Genomic DNA, 15,858 nt, shown 5'->3' with positions numbered 1-15,858 from the left:
TTATCCTCCATGGTGGAGCGGAAGGACAGGGCGCGTGTGCGAGCTTTTAATCTGGTTCATTATGTTCCTGTTTTTGAAAGGCGTCTTTGTTCATGCGGTGTACACGCAGCCAATCTGTTTTTATGATGCATTAATTGGCTTGAAGAGTCATCCGCTTGCATGTCGTGAATTGATGCTTCACGTCTCCAGTGGAGACATCCCCACTTGTCCCCCCCAGCGTGGACAGGAGGATGAGGGCACCCAGCACTGGAGTGGCTGTTCAGCAGACCCTTCCCAGTTCAGGAGTGGAGCTGCCCCTCCTCTAACCCCACACACAAGACTCAACAGGCCAGGATGCTGCCCCGCCCCCCAGAAGTGGGGCACAACCTCGTGCACTATCAACATTTCCACTCTAGGATGAATGCTTTGCTCTGAAGAGATGCACCCCATGTCTCCCTCCTATTCCATTTATTCATGGTGGTCATCTGAGAGTTATGTTCTTAAGGACAGCTTTGATTTTCTTTCCACAAAGTCTGACCTCCCAGGAGGGCACACGGAGCGGGGAGGCTCCCGTGATGTTTCTCAGCCTGTTTGCAGCACACTGCTGCCCAACCCGCGAGGCTCATGGGGTGTTCTTGTGTGTTTCCATGCGCACGAATAAAAACACCCAAGCTCTCCAGACTCCTAAATTCATGCATAATTTTGCACTGGATGAGGCAAGTTTAAAAAATGGCCATCAATAAGAAGCACAGCTATTCACAACATAATTAGTAAATAAAGCACAACTAAAATCATCAGGGGGGCCCATATGGCTACAGCGAGGGAAACGTGGATTTTGGAGTCAGGGATAAGCCTGGATCCTGCCTGATGGGCCCTGGGACCCTTTTTGCTGACCTTTTTTTTTTTTTTGCATCAAGAATTTCTCTAGGTCACATGGAGCCCATGGTATTGAATGCTCAGACATAGATTAAATGCCAAATAAATGTTAATTCGCTTCTTTTAAAAAGTCATCAGTTTGATGCACTTTGATGCAAAGGAGGTTTGTTGGTCAATTAAGACCACTGAGTCGACTGGCCCAGGGCCCTTGGCGTGGGGCCCACTCAGCCCCCTGTGCCAAGATGGAGACCAGGGACAGATGCCCACAGCTGAGGCCAGAACTTCTTACTGTCTTCTCTTAAAGAGGTATTGCTTCTTCAGAAGAGAGCTTTGTGCCAGCAGCAACACATGAAGTGCGTGTGGTGTGCCACGCCAGGGACTAGGGGGTCACTGATGTGCAGGGACATCCACCAAACCCTGCCTTCCTGGGGCCAGATGCTATTGACGTAATCATCACCCCAGTGAGTATTGGCCTCATATCATGGAAAGGGCTGTAGGGTTCTGGGGCTGCAGGAGTACACACCAGGGGCTCCCCAGCCGCTGCAGGGGAGGGCGAGCTCTGTCGTGTTGGGTCTGAAGGATGAGCAGGGCTCCAGTGGGAAGCCCATGTGCAGCAGGAGGGCTGTGTGTGACAGTAGCTGTGCTGGGGAGGGACGTCGTGAGCTGGGGATCTGCAGGGGCCAGTGTAGCCCAACAGTAAGGCACGGTAGGGGCCTCTTGTGATATGGAATGGCTTGGGCACATGGCTGGAACCAGATTATAGAAGGATTTATCAAATGAAAGGCATTCGCTATTTATCCTAAGAAGGGCAATAAGACACCTTCAATGTGGTACCACCCCTGGCACCACATTTCTAAATACAAATTTAAAAAACAACCGTGTATGCCCTGTAAAGAACAGAGTGCTTTGGGAGGTGACTGGTGCAGCACAGGTGTCCTACCACATCTTCTGGGTGGCCAGGGCAGAAAGGGCCTGCCAGCTGACGGCGAGGCCAGGTTGAGAGCAGGCCTGGGCTGAAGACAGGACGAGTTCTGCATGTCCACTGTGGTCCCTGGAGAAGCCACCCTCTGGGCCACATTTAGAGCCAAATGGTCAATGCACAGTGCCTGGGTCTTGCTCTCTAGTTTCTCAGAATGCCTCACCACCAATAGTGGCTTTGAAGAATATTTTGACTAAATTATTTAACAAGGAAAAAGAGTTCTACTAGTTCCAGAAAATTCAAGCCTGGCCTCTTGAACACTGGGAGCAAGAGCTGGCTGGAAATCCAGCATAGGCTTGCATCAGGCGCTTCCCTGGCTCATTCCCTGAATAGCACCAGACTCCTGAGGCCCTGGGAAGGCTGCACGGATGACTGACAGGAGGGCTCCTGGGGACTGTGCCGTGCAAAGCCCATCCCCAACACCAGGAGGATGGGGTACCAGGCCCCTGAGCACAGCCCAGTGTGCCTCTCACGCCTCCTGGAGCTCCATGCTCAGCATATGGGACGTGCCAGCATTCCCTGGCACCAGGACCAGGTGCTGCCACCTTCCATGTGCACCACCTTTTCCAGAGTGCAGCAGGAAAGGCCTGTCACAGGACCACCAAGTGCTGATTCAGAAGACATCCTGAGGAGCCAGCTCTCTCACGACCCTCAGGTCCCCATGGAGAAAATGCCACTGCAGTTGGGTACAGAAGTCCCACCCAGGCTAAGGCCACCGGGGCCCAGGCCTGGGCACTGTCCCCGTGAGCTGCCCATCTGTGCCTCTCCATCTGGCCCTGGGTCGGCAGCATGGTGCTCACCATTCTGCTCGGCAGCTTCTTGGAACAAACGTGTGTCATGTGTTCATCATGCAGAGGGGACACTGCAAGGTGGGAAACCTGACGTGTGTGTGCCCACCTCTGCGTGTGTGTGGCGTGTGTGTCTGTATCTGCATGCAGGTGTTTCCATGCAGGTCTCTGTGTGTGTCTGTAAGGGGAAAACAGGATCCTTCGCAGACCAGGGGCAGCCGCACCACCTGGCCTGTGCGCTGGATGTGGCCACGTGGACAGTTGTCCCCAGCTGTGGTTTCTTGAGCACCCCCGTCTGGCTCCATGGGGACGTTTTTCTGTGTCATACCTCACACTCCAGGGCAGGGCAGCCACTGAGAGGAAGAGCAGGAGGCCTCAGGTTCGGAGGTGGAGGGCTGGTTTCCATGTCTCCTGGGCTCCTCTCACAGGGGACTCCGAGAAGTGGCCTCAGGAAGCCGACTCTGCATTCTGGCTTTGAGAGCGTTTTTTCCTGCTTTGTTTCTGAGCCTCAAACGTGGCCACCAGAATCCATCTTGGGAATCCCAGGAGACAAATGCTGTTCTAGAAGTTTCAAACTGTGGACTTGTGAGTTTGGGTTAGGAAGAGAAAAGGAAATGAGCGTCAGCAACACTTATTTTCTGATACTGGAAGTGCCCTCTGGGACTTGGAGTCCCGCTGCAGAAAGTGCGGCCTTGGCCAAGGAGGGTGTGGCCTTCACCTGGGCACAGTCAGGAGAACCCAGGCATAGCCAGAGCTCCCCCAGGAGGGGCACGGCGTGTCCGGCTGGGCTCACCAAGGCACCTTCCTGCATCCCCCAGGGCATCAGCGTCACTAATGTGCCTTTGCAAAAGGAGAAGGGCTCTCAATAAGCCACCAGCACTTCCTGCTAGAGGTTCCCTCCTCCCCTACACAATCCTCTGTTAGGAACAAGCATGATGGACTTTGCCCTCACCTTGGCCTTCCTTGGCAGATCACAGGAAGAAAGCTAGCCTTCCTCACTGGGCTCGCAGCTTCCAATGCAAAGAATCCAGACTGGGGCTGAGGCTCGACTCACCCCATTTAGAGTTGAGTGGAGCCCTCCTTTTTGGACTTAATTTTATATCACACCCTGTCCTCAGAACACCAAGTCTGTTTCTGCCCCGGGGCCTTTGCACTTGCTACTTCTGCCATCTGGGCCTCTTTCTATTCATTTTTGTGTGGATGTCTCCACTGTTTTCTTGACGCTAGAGTCTCAGCTGAAATGTTCTTTGGCAATAAGCTTTTCTCAACCATTTTATCACTCTCACATCCTCCTACACACAGTTGCTCAAGCACACAGATGTGCTCCCTCGGGGTTGTCTCCTGTGGTAGCCACTAGCTGCATGCAGCTGTTGAGGCCTTGAAGCATGCCTCTTTTGGAGAACTGAGTTTTTAAAAATGTTGGTTTAAGTTAAATAGCCACACGTGGCAAGTAGTTATAGTGAGGCTGGTCCAGCCGCAGGAGACAGACCTGCTTCATCACCTTTGTTGCTAATGAAATCACCTTGCTCACATGTTCTGTCTGTTTCTCACCCACCTCTCCACACCAGGAACCTTTTTTATTAACGTCGTACTTCAGCCTCAGCACAGCACTGCAAGTCCTCAAAGATTTCTTGTTATTTTTGAAATGAGGAAATGTGGGGCTGGGGTTGTGGCTCAGCGGTTGAGCGCTCGCCTAGCACATGTAAGGTGTGGGGTTCTATCCTCAGCACCACATAAAAATAAATAAAAAAAGATATTGTGTCCAACTACAATATATATATATATATATATAATTTTTTTAAATGAGGAAATGCCAGTTAGGGGTAGTTGGCTGTTTTTTTTTTTTTTTTGAGATGATCCCAAATTCTTGGCTTCTGTTTATTTTTGTAAAAAAAGGAAAAAAAAAACAACCTACCCGGACAGTCAAACTCTGGCTCATTTTGTGACATAAAATACTGGCAGGTTGTCTACTTACATAATGGGTTTTCTGAAACTCAGCCTGACATTCTGTGCTCTTCCTACTCAGCCCTATCTCCTTGTTGTCTATTTGTCTTTCTGTTATGTTGGCAAGGGTCTGGGATCGGCCCCTCCCAGTTTTAATATACCCGTTCACTTGGCAATGTGATCCTGATTCCCAGTCCCTCCTGTGGTTTATGACACTGGCCAAATCTTAAAGAATGTGGAAGTTCACGGCTCAGATACAAGATATTTGTTATCTTTAGACAAAGGATTTTTGGTCAAATTAAAGTCGAATCCTTGGCTATTTTGAGAGAACAAAAAGCCATAGCTTTGTTATAGCATGAAATTACCCCCAAAGCTTTGTTGTGATTGATTTTTTTGTTTTCATTATTCTCATAATAGCTCTCAAAAAAACATGAAAATGTAAAATTCCTTCACTGTAAGATCTCCTTTGGGTTCAGGTGTTAAAAGGCTCTGCCGATTTATTTATTTTATTAATAAGGTAACTTTACATTATTTTATCTGCTCCAGAAATCAAGATGGTGTGTGTGCACAGGTGTGCATGTATGTGAGTGTGTGTGAATTTTCTGATGAGAGTAAAGATGAAATCATGCTAAAGAAACAACAAAGAAGACAATTCCCTCCCCACTCACCTGATTTCCCTGCTCACACCAAACCTGTCCCCCTTGTGCACCCTGTTTGCGCCAGGTACGCGCCGTTCTGTGCATTACTCAGTGCTCTAAGGAATCAACACAGCTTAATTATTTTTTCCTGATGGCTACAGTCTATCACGTTGCCACACTGACGTGAATTCAGCTTGTCCCCTTCCACTGGACATTTACCTGGTGGCCAGTGGGCTTTTATTAGAAATAACACTGCAGCAAATATTTCCCTCCAAACAGTGCCACTCTGAGAGGACCAGGAGTCATAGCAACATGGAACAAAGCGCCCCAGTCCTCCGTGGTTTTGTTGAATTTTGTGGCGCTATTTTCTGAAGGGCTACGATACCACCAGGTGGGGGACGGCTGCACTGATTTGTCTCCACCGTTCTTCTCTTTCATTTCTGAGTTTGGGATAATTTGACTTTAGCATTGATCATAGCAGTGGCAACTATAGCCACAGCTAGTGCTCTTGTGAAGTCTTCTGTCCCAGGCCTTACATGAGGTGCTTAGACATATCGTTACGGTGGTTGACCCTGGACCTGGAGGTGTTCTCGCAAGGTCAAACTGGAATCCCCGGATTAACATTTGCTGGCTCTGAAACCTACCCAGAAGTGGCTGTGGGGTCCCTGAGAGGACTGAGTGAGTGACTAGGGCCACCTGCCCACAGCTGCTTGTTATGACTCTAATGGTGTTTCTGTTGGCCCATTTGATGGATGAGGAAACTGACAGCTGAGGGTCTTGCTCAAGGTCACAGTGGGTGCCCTCTTGTGCTGGGATCCAAAATGCAGACCCTTTCCCCAGAGTTCTGACTGCAAATGCCTTTTTTTTTGTCACTGAAACACTGCTGCCTGCCACCTTTGCCGGGAACAGCACTCATCCAAGAAGGGTGGCTGTTCTTGCCAAATGCAGCGAAGGCAGAACTGAGCACAGAAGATGGGAACACGAAGTCCCCGTGGTTCTCAGGGGGTGCCATGGCGTAATTCCTTGCTTCTAATCCAGGGCAGCTGGGTCTGGGTGCTGCCTTCCTGGGGATCTGAAGGCGGCTCTCTGTGGAAGTGCTTCATGGGCCTGGGGAATCCCAGGACCTGGTGAAAGCCCGCTGGGCAGGAATCTCGAGGTCCCACTCAGGGCCCTGCAGATCCTGGCTTTCCGGCATGAGCCACATCTTCTAAAACACTGCCTGGCGTGCATTTCTCCTGAATGTAAACACTCAAGCTCATCCCTTAATGTGCTCTGTTCATAAATGCTTAGTCAAATACTTTTATTAGCACAACATTCCTTTTAAGAATAATGATGTTGGATAAAGAAAAACAATGTAAGCACATTTTCTCAGCTAGGGCTGATTGTGACTTTTTTTTTTTTAACACTCTTCGAATATTTGATGAATTAATTGTAATTTCCCAGGGGAATCTAACATGAGCTGATCTCTGCCTTCTGTGCTGAGATGTTTGGTTTCTATTCCACTCCCAGTGCCTATCCATTGAGACCAAAGTTTGAATATGGCCACGGGCTCATAATCTTGCAGACATAGCCTACTTACTTTCTCTGGGAAACCAGATTTCAGTCTTCATAATGAGTTAAGGCCTTATTTCTCCCCCTTTCTCTTTGCCCAACAGCTGTTCGTGGAGACGACTGATGTCAACGGCAAAACCCTGGAAGGGCCCGTGCCTATGGAAATCATCCTGATCTTTCAGAATGACAACAGGCCAACCTTCCGGGAAGGCCCCTACATCGGCCACGTATGGAGGGGTCGCCCACAGGTACGTGGGGCTGCCTTGCGTCAGCGTGATAGCTTGGACAGTGGCACTCTGTGGAATTCGGGGACTCCAGACACTGTTGTCCTGCTGTCCTAACTCGGGGGCATGCACCAGCATTGACGCAGCACTTCCCTGGGTGGCAGGCAGCCCAAAATGATGAGGCTCTGAGCTATAAAGTGTCTTCCCTTGTCCCTGCGGGGGTCCTCTGGGATGACTACCTCCAAGTCTCTGATGCTCAGCTGGTGTTGAGCACGTGTGATATCTGGCCACCTGTGTCAGGGCGGGTAGGGCTGAGCGCTGTGATACGGTGAGGCCTAGAGAACGGTTATTTCTTTTCATTGTCGCCTTTTAATGAGAACAATATGGTGAAGCAGGTAGGACTCCTTTCCCTCTCCTTGGAGATATGCACAGAGGAAGCTTTGCTCAGTTAGAGGCCCAGAGGCAAGCGCGTGCCTGGTGTTATTGAGTCACTCGGGTACCAGGAAGCTCCCTGCGATCGCGTCCCCAGGTCCACCCTCCTGGGGAGGCTTTAGAAATTAGAGCTCCCTTTCCTGGCCCAGAACATACTAATTAAAGCACCGTGGGGCCAACAGCAGAAGCCACTCCCGCGTCCGGTGCTAGAAGAAGGAAGAACAAAGGAGGAAAATCCTTATTAGGCTGGACTTTGATTTTAAGCTTTAAGATACACTTGAGTGAAAGGAACTTTTATTAAAAGGACCACTGTCTCCGGGTCCAAGATTATGCCCAAACCATAGGTGACAGAGTCAGGGCAGTGGAGGCCCGAGGACTGCTTGGCCAGTTTTTTCCCCTAGCTGCTGAACTGATGGGATGTATCAGTGACATGTAGATGTGGAGGCTCAGGAAGCGTTGCCATGGCAACCTGCCCAGACTGCCAGGTGAATAATTGTATGCAAGGTGCCTGAAACCTCCCTTGGGCTTCTGGGAGCTGGGTCTCTGGCACCTCATCAGAGCCCCCAAGGGCAGGAGCGACCCTCTCCCTTCCCAGTGTGCTCTGTGTGCAGAGGGTGTTTGGGGGTGTGGAGCAGAGGAGGGACAATAGCCCACCCAGAGGCAGAGCTGCGGGGAGGGCAGATCAGATGCTGTCAGGGCAGACAGGCTGCTTGCTGCTCTTGATGGAGAGAGGGCTTCAGTGACAGAGCCCCTGGAATTTGGGTTGGATGTTTACAGAAATCTACTTAACAAGCTGGTGTGCAGAACAAGCTGGGAGAAGCAATGCGGACAGCTATTAAAGAGGCCAGGGTGGGAGTGGAGCTGGAGGATTCCGGGTTTCTGTCTGCGGTCCCCTGGGCCTTGTAGCTGGGGCTCTGGAATGTGCATGTGCAGGAAAGGTGTTCTCACCGAGAGTGGCAGAGGTTACATCCTGGGCGCTGTGAGCACTCACGGCTTTGTGCGTTCTGCGTGGGTGATTAGATGATGGGCAACTCCCCCCTCCCCTGTCCTTCTTAAGGTTTAGGAAAGAGCATCAGATTGTTTCATATACATGTCAGATTTTTGAAGAAAAATAGAATCTTTAAAGCACACTGGATTTCTTAAAGCACAGAGCTATCTGTTAGGGGTAGAGACATCTTCAGGAACATGGAAACACAGGAGCTTTGATTTGTGATTGGTATTATCCCATAAAGCCACGCGCTGGGCTTGGGCCTCTGTGTAAAGTAGCTGCCGCTGACGATGCATAGCTTGGCCTGGTTTTCTCTCTTCAGGATCCCTGGGTTTATCTCTAGAGGAGGCATCGGAATGAAGTGGGTCACATTCAGGTCATGAATGTGGAAATTTTATAGAAAGCTTTTGGAGGAAAACCACTCGGATTACTTTGCACCCTGTAGGAGAGCTTCAGGAGAGACGGCCGTGGCCTCCATGACACAGAGCAAACCTGGGAGAGCCGGGAGCAGGCCCTTTCCTGCCCCTCCCCAGCCCAGACCAACCTATGCCAACTGTGGCAGGCCATCAGAAAGGCCGCCTCTCGTAGTTCCACAGCACCCTGCTCATCTGTGGCTTTTAGAATCCTGCGTGTCCAGAGTGTTGAGCATACACGTTTACAGAAAGGATGCTGAACGTGGAGAGCCCAGAGACTTCTCCAGACCATAAGTAGGAGCTGGGGGAGGACCTCGATATTCTGTCTGGTCTTCCCTAGTCACATGCTCTTGCACCTGTCCCACACACTTCATGATGAAAATGGCCCTGGGACTGTCGATGCACGGAATTTGACCTTGCTGGGTGCCAGGGGCTTTTTTTTTTAAAGAAAGAGTGGGAGAGAGAGAGAGAGAGAGAATTTTTTAATATTTATTTTTTAGTTTTCGATGGACACAACATCTTTGTTTGTTGGTATGTGGTGCTGAGGATCGAACCGGGGCCACACACATGCCAGGCGAGCGCGCTACCACTTGAGCCACATCCCCAGCCCCTGCCAGGGCCTTTTGATCCACTGTGCCACTTCCCCCACCAGCTGGGCCTTACTGAGAGATGGACACCCCTATCCATCTTACAGATAAGAACACTGAACCTCACAGAGGTTTGGAAATGTGCCCACACTGGGCAGCTGATGGAGGGGAGGGAATCGGTGTCCATGTCTCTGGCTCAGGGCATGCACGAGCTCTTTAAACCATGCTCTGTGTTGACACTGGCTGTCGCCTCTCCAAGGGCAGGATGAGGGAGAAAGAATGGGGTAGATGTGCTCATTTGGCTGACAGGCAGCTGCCAATCTGCCTCCCTTCTGTGGTGAAGTTCTGGCCACGTGTGCACGGCTGTCCTGCTCAGAGCCTGCTCCAGGTCTGAGTATAATGGACCACGTCTGTTCCTGTTTGGCCTCTGGGGTCCTTCTCAGCTCCCTGGCTGGCATCATGGGCTCTTTGTAGGCCTGGCTTGTAGGGGAGGGTATCATACAGCTCTGCTGGATCAGCTGGTTCGTATCCTGACAGAAAATGGCCAGCACTTCTGCCCAATCACCAGGCTCACCAAGTCCACACAGTACAAGGCCAGCTGCTGCCCATCTCCAAAGCACATAGGATAGACCGGAGGCCCTAGTCGTGGCCCACAGCACTCTCCTGAGACCACAGACCCATGACTAGCTGCACGGGGTGTGGCCACACAGCTTCATAAAGCCTCATGCTCAGAAGGACCCTGCTTTCCTGATGCCCTGTTGTCACCATCTTGAAACCTTTAACGTTTGTGGCACATGGGGCTCCACGTCTTTGTTCTGCACTGGGCCCAGCACTGGGTCGGCCACTCTGCTCAGCTTCTAAGCAAGGTAAGACCTCAGGCCAATTTCTGGACCTCTGGAAGCTTCAGCTGCCCTGTCTGTATGAAGGGGTGGATGCACTAGTGCCCGCCTTGAAGACTGAGGGAGGATCAAGCGAGACAGTGCCTCGCCCAGAGCTTAGAGAGTAATAAATGTGCAGGAAATGCTGGTGTGTTGTTAATCCTGTGATTCTTCTTTTCATTCTGACAGTGTACCCTTCAGCACAAGTAAAGCTAAGGGACACACAGTTAGTGTGAAGGAGAATTCATCTCCCACAAACAGGCATCATTTCCATGTCCCCATGTACCTGAATGCCATCAGCGCCGATCCATCATGGAGGAAGGTCACCCATATTTATCTGTACCTGCAGACAGGAGACCATTCCCAGCAGCTCCGTGCGAAACTCCAGGGTGTTATTTGGGGGAATCACCCCTGCATGAAGGCAGATCAACAGGAAATAATGGTCTTTGAACTTAGCGGATCACGAGCTGCTCCTTTCACGGTATCACAAGGCATTGATTTATGGGGCCAGACTCTGGTGGCTCCACAGCCAGAACTCAGTGGGAGACTAGTGTTTTCTGAATGTCCAAGGCATTGCAGGACATGATGAGCATGGGAGGAGGAGGACAGGGCCCTGGGAACTCTGGAGGCACAGTGCCAAGGCCCCTGGAGCCTGTCAGCACCAACTTACAGGTGTTCCTGCCAGTGGCCTTCTGGGCACCTCTGAGAGGCTACCCATGAGGAACAAAAGGCAGCTGGGCTTCCTCCAGAAGAGATCCCGTGAGGGCGTGCGGCTCACCAGGGAGGTGCAGGGGCACCAGGGGACAATAGGCCAGCGGTTGCAGGTGCGACATTAAGGTGGCTAGCAGAGTAGACTTCTCAGCTTGAGCCTTGGGGGAGCTCTGGGGATGGGACATCAAGCACACACAGCAGAGTTGTCCCAGCCAAGGAGTCAGCGCTGGGATGCCCGTCCCCCAGCCTGAGGAGGAGATAGCGGGTAGGAACCGTGTCCAGCAGCACCTCAACCTCGGCCATGCACAGGGCAAATTGGGAGCTGGGGCTCCCAGGACCCCTTGTAGCAAGATACTGCATGGAGCCATGGGCTTGGCCTGGGCTCTGCCTCCTGCCCTGCCCCAGCCACTTTGGAGGCCACCGGGGGAACTGGGAGACTGTATCCCTGCCCCAGGCAGGGGGAGCAGCTCTGCGGGCTGTTGGGGAGACAGGCAATGCAAGGACTCTCTTGGTCTCCAACCCCCTGACTGAGAAAGGCCAAGGTGGTGTTTATCCTGCCCGCCCTCGGGGGCACTCTGAGCACCCCTCTGTGCTGCTCCCTGGGCAGAGGGCACTCAGCCCCTCCTGTATTCATGCCATGCAGGGAGATGGGCGCCACAGCTAGGTCACAGCCAGCCTGGCTGCTTATCCCAGGAGGGACGGAACCTGGGCTTACGGGAAGGCCCTCTATGGAGAGGTGATGTGAGGGCAGGACGGGCATTTGCCCTTTATTGTTCCCAGGATGACCTGGGTCTCTCCTCCTTGGGACACAAATCACCTTAATCCTTAAACAAGTCCCACCAGGCAGGCGGGAGGGAAATGGCCCATCAAGTGGCCCTTCAGAGAGGCTGCCTGGGGGCTCAATCTGCCTGGCAGCTGCTATTTCCCAGGGTGGCTTGCGCTAAGTAAGGATGGCTGTGACATCTGACGGCTGACGTTTGTCGCCTGTCTCAGGGCAGCAGCATCCTCGGCTTGCTGGGTTGGCCTGGCACTAAGGTCCTTTCACGGTTGCCTCTTCCCATGGGACGCAGCTCTCAGGCCACCTACGGTGAAGCCTGTCTTCACTGATATTTTCAAAAACGTCTTTCCTTCTGGCTGTCCCAGCAGATCCCAGGGCTTCTGGAACGTTTGAGGTGTGCAACCATGTTGTTTGATTTCTAAGAATTAAAACTTTTTTTTTTTTTAAATGCAACTTTTATTTAGCTTTTCAAAGTGAAAAAAAAAAAAAAGTGCAATCATACCACATTTCACCAGAGATGCTGGCCCTTGGAAGACCCTGCAGATGCCCAGGCATCTCTGCCCAGGGAGAGGCAGGTCCGCAGCTTTACTGCACCTGCCTTTTTGCAAGGCACTCTGCACCACGGGTCCCAGGGAAGCTTTTGTTAATCAACGAACATTGAGCTGCATCGCTGCTGCCAACAGCTAGTGTCCAGCTCCACCATCTGCCAGTCATCCCAGTCCCCTGTGGACCAAAGATGCTCTCGCTTTCAATCAGTTCTGCAGGGAGCAGAATCCCTTCCCTGTCTGGTGACAATTTACTTAGTATGAATTCATGTAAGTGGGACTGAGGACGGAGGATGTGCCTTTGCAGTTTCATTTGGATTTGAGTGATGCTTGTGATTCTCTTCTCTTTCCCACAGTCCCCTTTGACCCTAAGTTGACTGTACATCCCTGGGACTGGAGATGGGTTGGGGATGCCTCTTTGCTTCCTGACTGGCCCTCCACTCCACCATGAGGTTTTATTCCCAGGCCAGGCTGTGTGCCTGTCTCCCCACTGCCAGTGTCACTCTGGTAGACCTTTGCATTCCAGGGGCACTGGGGGACACGGCCCATGGGATCCCATCATTTGCTTCCCTATCAAAGAAGACATTGGGCAGCTCCGTGCATTAGTCTGAGGAGGTGCTCAGAGGTGGGCAAGAAGCCCTCCTTCCTCCACTCTTCACTTGGGAGAGGATTTGTGGCCTCAAACATTTGAAAATAAGATGTAAATTTAATTAACTCCATTAAAACAACAGTTCAAATTGGAGACAGGGTAAAGCAGCTTCCGTAGCTTCAGAAAGTGACTGATCTTTCCACAACCTTTTCAAAGAATAACTCTGACAGGAATGTCTAGTCCAAATGGAAATCAGGTGACAGTGAGCATACAGAGTAGACGCCCTGAGCTGTGGCAGGAGAGCACCCGGGCTGTCCCAGGAAGTGGCCCCATGCCTGAGTGTCCCCTCTCTGCAGCACAGGGAGCTCCGTGCTGCAGCTGAGGGTGAACAGCAGGTCCACGTGGCATTGAGCACTGCAAGTTCAGGGACAGCTTTATCTCCATAAGCTCCTTATCACCATTTTGTTCGAGGAATTCCTTCAGGTGGTCACTGGGCAGCTGCTACCAGCTGGGTCACGTTCTAGGTGCTGGGATGGGGGCAACCAAGGCCCTCCAGGACTCTGTTCCCAAGGCAGCTATGGTGTGTGGCAAGGAGGAGAGAATCTGCTAAATGAACACAGGTAATTTAGATCCTTTGGGTCAGATAGAGCCAGGTGAGGTGACAGAATGAAGGCGAGGTCAGGGAGGGGCCCCGCTGAGCCCAGTGACCTGGGAGCCCAGGAGGCAGAGCCTGGAGAAGTGCTGCAGGTAGAGTACCAGAATGTGCCAAGGTCGGGGGGCAGGAGTGGCAGAGGAGGGGGCAGGCATGAGGCCATGTGGCTGGGAAATGTAGGAGCAAGCCCAGGAGAGTTCCCGGAGGCAGGCAGGGCAGGGTGTCTGTGCAAGAGCCAACAGATGAGGCCCTGGGCCAGGTCTGGCCCCTGCCTGTTTCTAAAATCAGGTGGTATTGGACCGGCCCTGCCCACTCTCCACATACTGACCGTGTCTGTTTCCATGTGTTGCTGCCGTGACTGGGTGGCTGGGACCGAGACTGTACCTTCCACGGAGCCCAAACTATGCACTCTCTGATGCTTTGCACAAAAGTCCACAGACTGGTTTCCAGGCCTGTAGGTTGAGGTCATGATGTCCCCTAGGGAGGCCTGGGGGAGGTTTAAGCAGGAGAGTGGTCACATCTGATCCCACTGGTACAAGAAAATGTGTGCCACTCAGTGGAGAAGGAAAGGAGGGTGACAGGGCCATTTCAGCCTTCGAAGCCAAAGATGACCATGACCTGGACCAGACTGACATCGGGAGTGGCGAGAAGAGGTCACACATGGTTTTGGTGCTGAGCCCACCCTGAGTGGGGCTGCTGGATGTCGGCTGGTTCTCTGTGTTGGTCGCTGTCCGGGCCTTATTCAGCCCTAATAGGCTTCTCACTCCGAATGGGCTGAGGGGAGAGGAAAGCAGTGTCCTCAGCCACCAGCTCTCAGGCAGGGACCCCATGGTTTGCTGTCACACCTCAATTTCAGCCTTCTGTAGTCCCAGGCCCATGATAAATAGATTCCATGAACAAATAGTCGCGAGCGTCAGGAATTCTGAATCTCTGTAAACTCCCCTTTTTATTCCTTTTTTAAATGTTTGTCTTTATTGGCAGTTTGTTCATTTCTTCAGCAAATATCTCCAGAGGGCCCGCTAGGCACCAGACAGGCTGAACTTGGGGAGGAGCCGGCTACACACAGCTCACAGGCCAGCAGGAGGCCAGCTGATGAGTGTGTTCTGTACTTGGTGGTCACTGGGGCCCAGGAGGAAGTCAGCCAGCTCTCAGGAGCCCCGATAGGAATGGTGAGGTACCTGCCAGGGAGTAGAACTGATGGTCTCCAGGAGATTCTGCAACTGTTGAACAGATGCTCAGGGAGGTTAGGTTACTTTCCCAAGGTCACACAGCTGATGGGTGATGCTCAGGTTTAAACTCAGTCCCAGGTGACTCCTCCTCCTGTGCGCTTCCATTTCCTCCCGTCTGCAGCCTCCACTGCCCTTCCTCCAACCCCATGGTGGTGTTAGGGTCATACCCGTGCTGCCCCAAGGCCTAGAAGGCATCTGCTTACCTACCGTGTGTGTATGTATATGTACATGTGTGTGTTTGTGTGTGTGTGTGTGTGTGTGTGTGTGTGTGTGTGTGTACAGGTGTTGCTTTGTCACCTTTTTCACTGCTGTGACCACAGGGCCCTGGCAAGGACAACATGGAGGAGGGAAAGTTTAGTTTGGATCAAGGTTTCAGAAGTCTCTGTCCACAGCCAGCCAGCTCCACAGCTCTGGGCACAAGTGAGAAGGAAAGGAGGAAAGCAGCTCAGGTGGCCACCAGGAGGCAGAGTTACCTGCTGGGGACAAAATACATATGCCAGGGACCCAGGTCCTCAGCTACCCTGCCTGCCTGCAGCCCCACCCACCGTCCACAGTGGTGGATCAGTCTCCTGGCAGGCCACCATCTAGTCATTCACCTCTGAAGATCCTGGCATGGTCTCACGCATGAGCTTTCAGGGGACACCTCACATCTAAACCATGACACATGACGTGTGTGTGTGTGTGTGTGTGTATGTGTGTGTATGTGGGGGAGAGGGGGGAGGGAGACAGAGCTACATCCACCTCCTGGGGTTGTATTTTAAGGGCCAGCCGTGCCAGGTCTCTAGGAGCCCATGCTTAGTGGTGGTGGCCTTCTCAGATGCCACCCAACTGTCCCCTAGAGGTCCCTTGGGAGACACTCAGGAGAACCCAGAGGTCCCTGAGGCTACAGGGCCTTCAGCCAGGACGGTCTGCGAACCTCAGGTAGAAAAGATGGTGTCTCCCCTGGAGAGCTGGGGAAGGGGGCTCTTGGGGAGCCCAGGGGCAGATCTGACCCCCTCTTCCGAGGTCAGCCAGAGCCACCAGGCATTCCCGCCCCCAGGACACTCAAGTCCCTTCACCTGGTGAGTGTTCCTTTGA

Source organism: Urocitellus parryii, assembly GCF_045843805.1.
Source record: "Urocitellus parryii isolate mUroPar1 chromosome 13 unlocalized genomic scaffold, mUroPar1.hap1 SUPER_13_unloc_5, whole genome shotgun sequence".
Lineage (NCBI taxonomy): Eukaryota > Metazoa > Chordata > Mammalia > Rodentia > Sciuridae > Urocitellus > Urocitellus parryii.
This window is presented reverse-complemented; position numbering follows the sequence as displayed.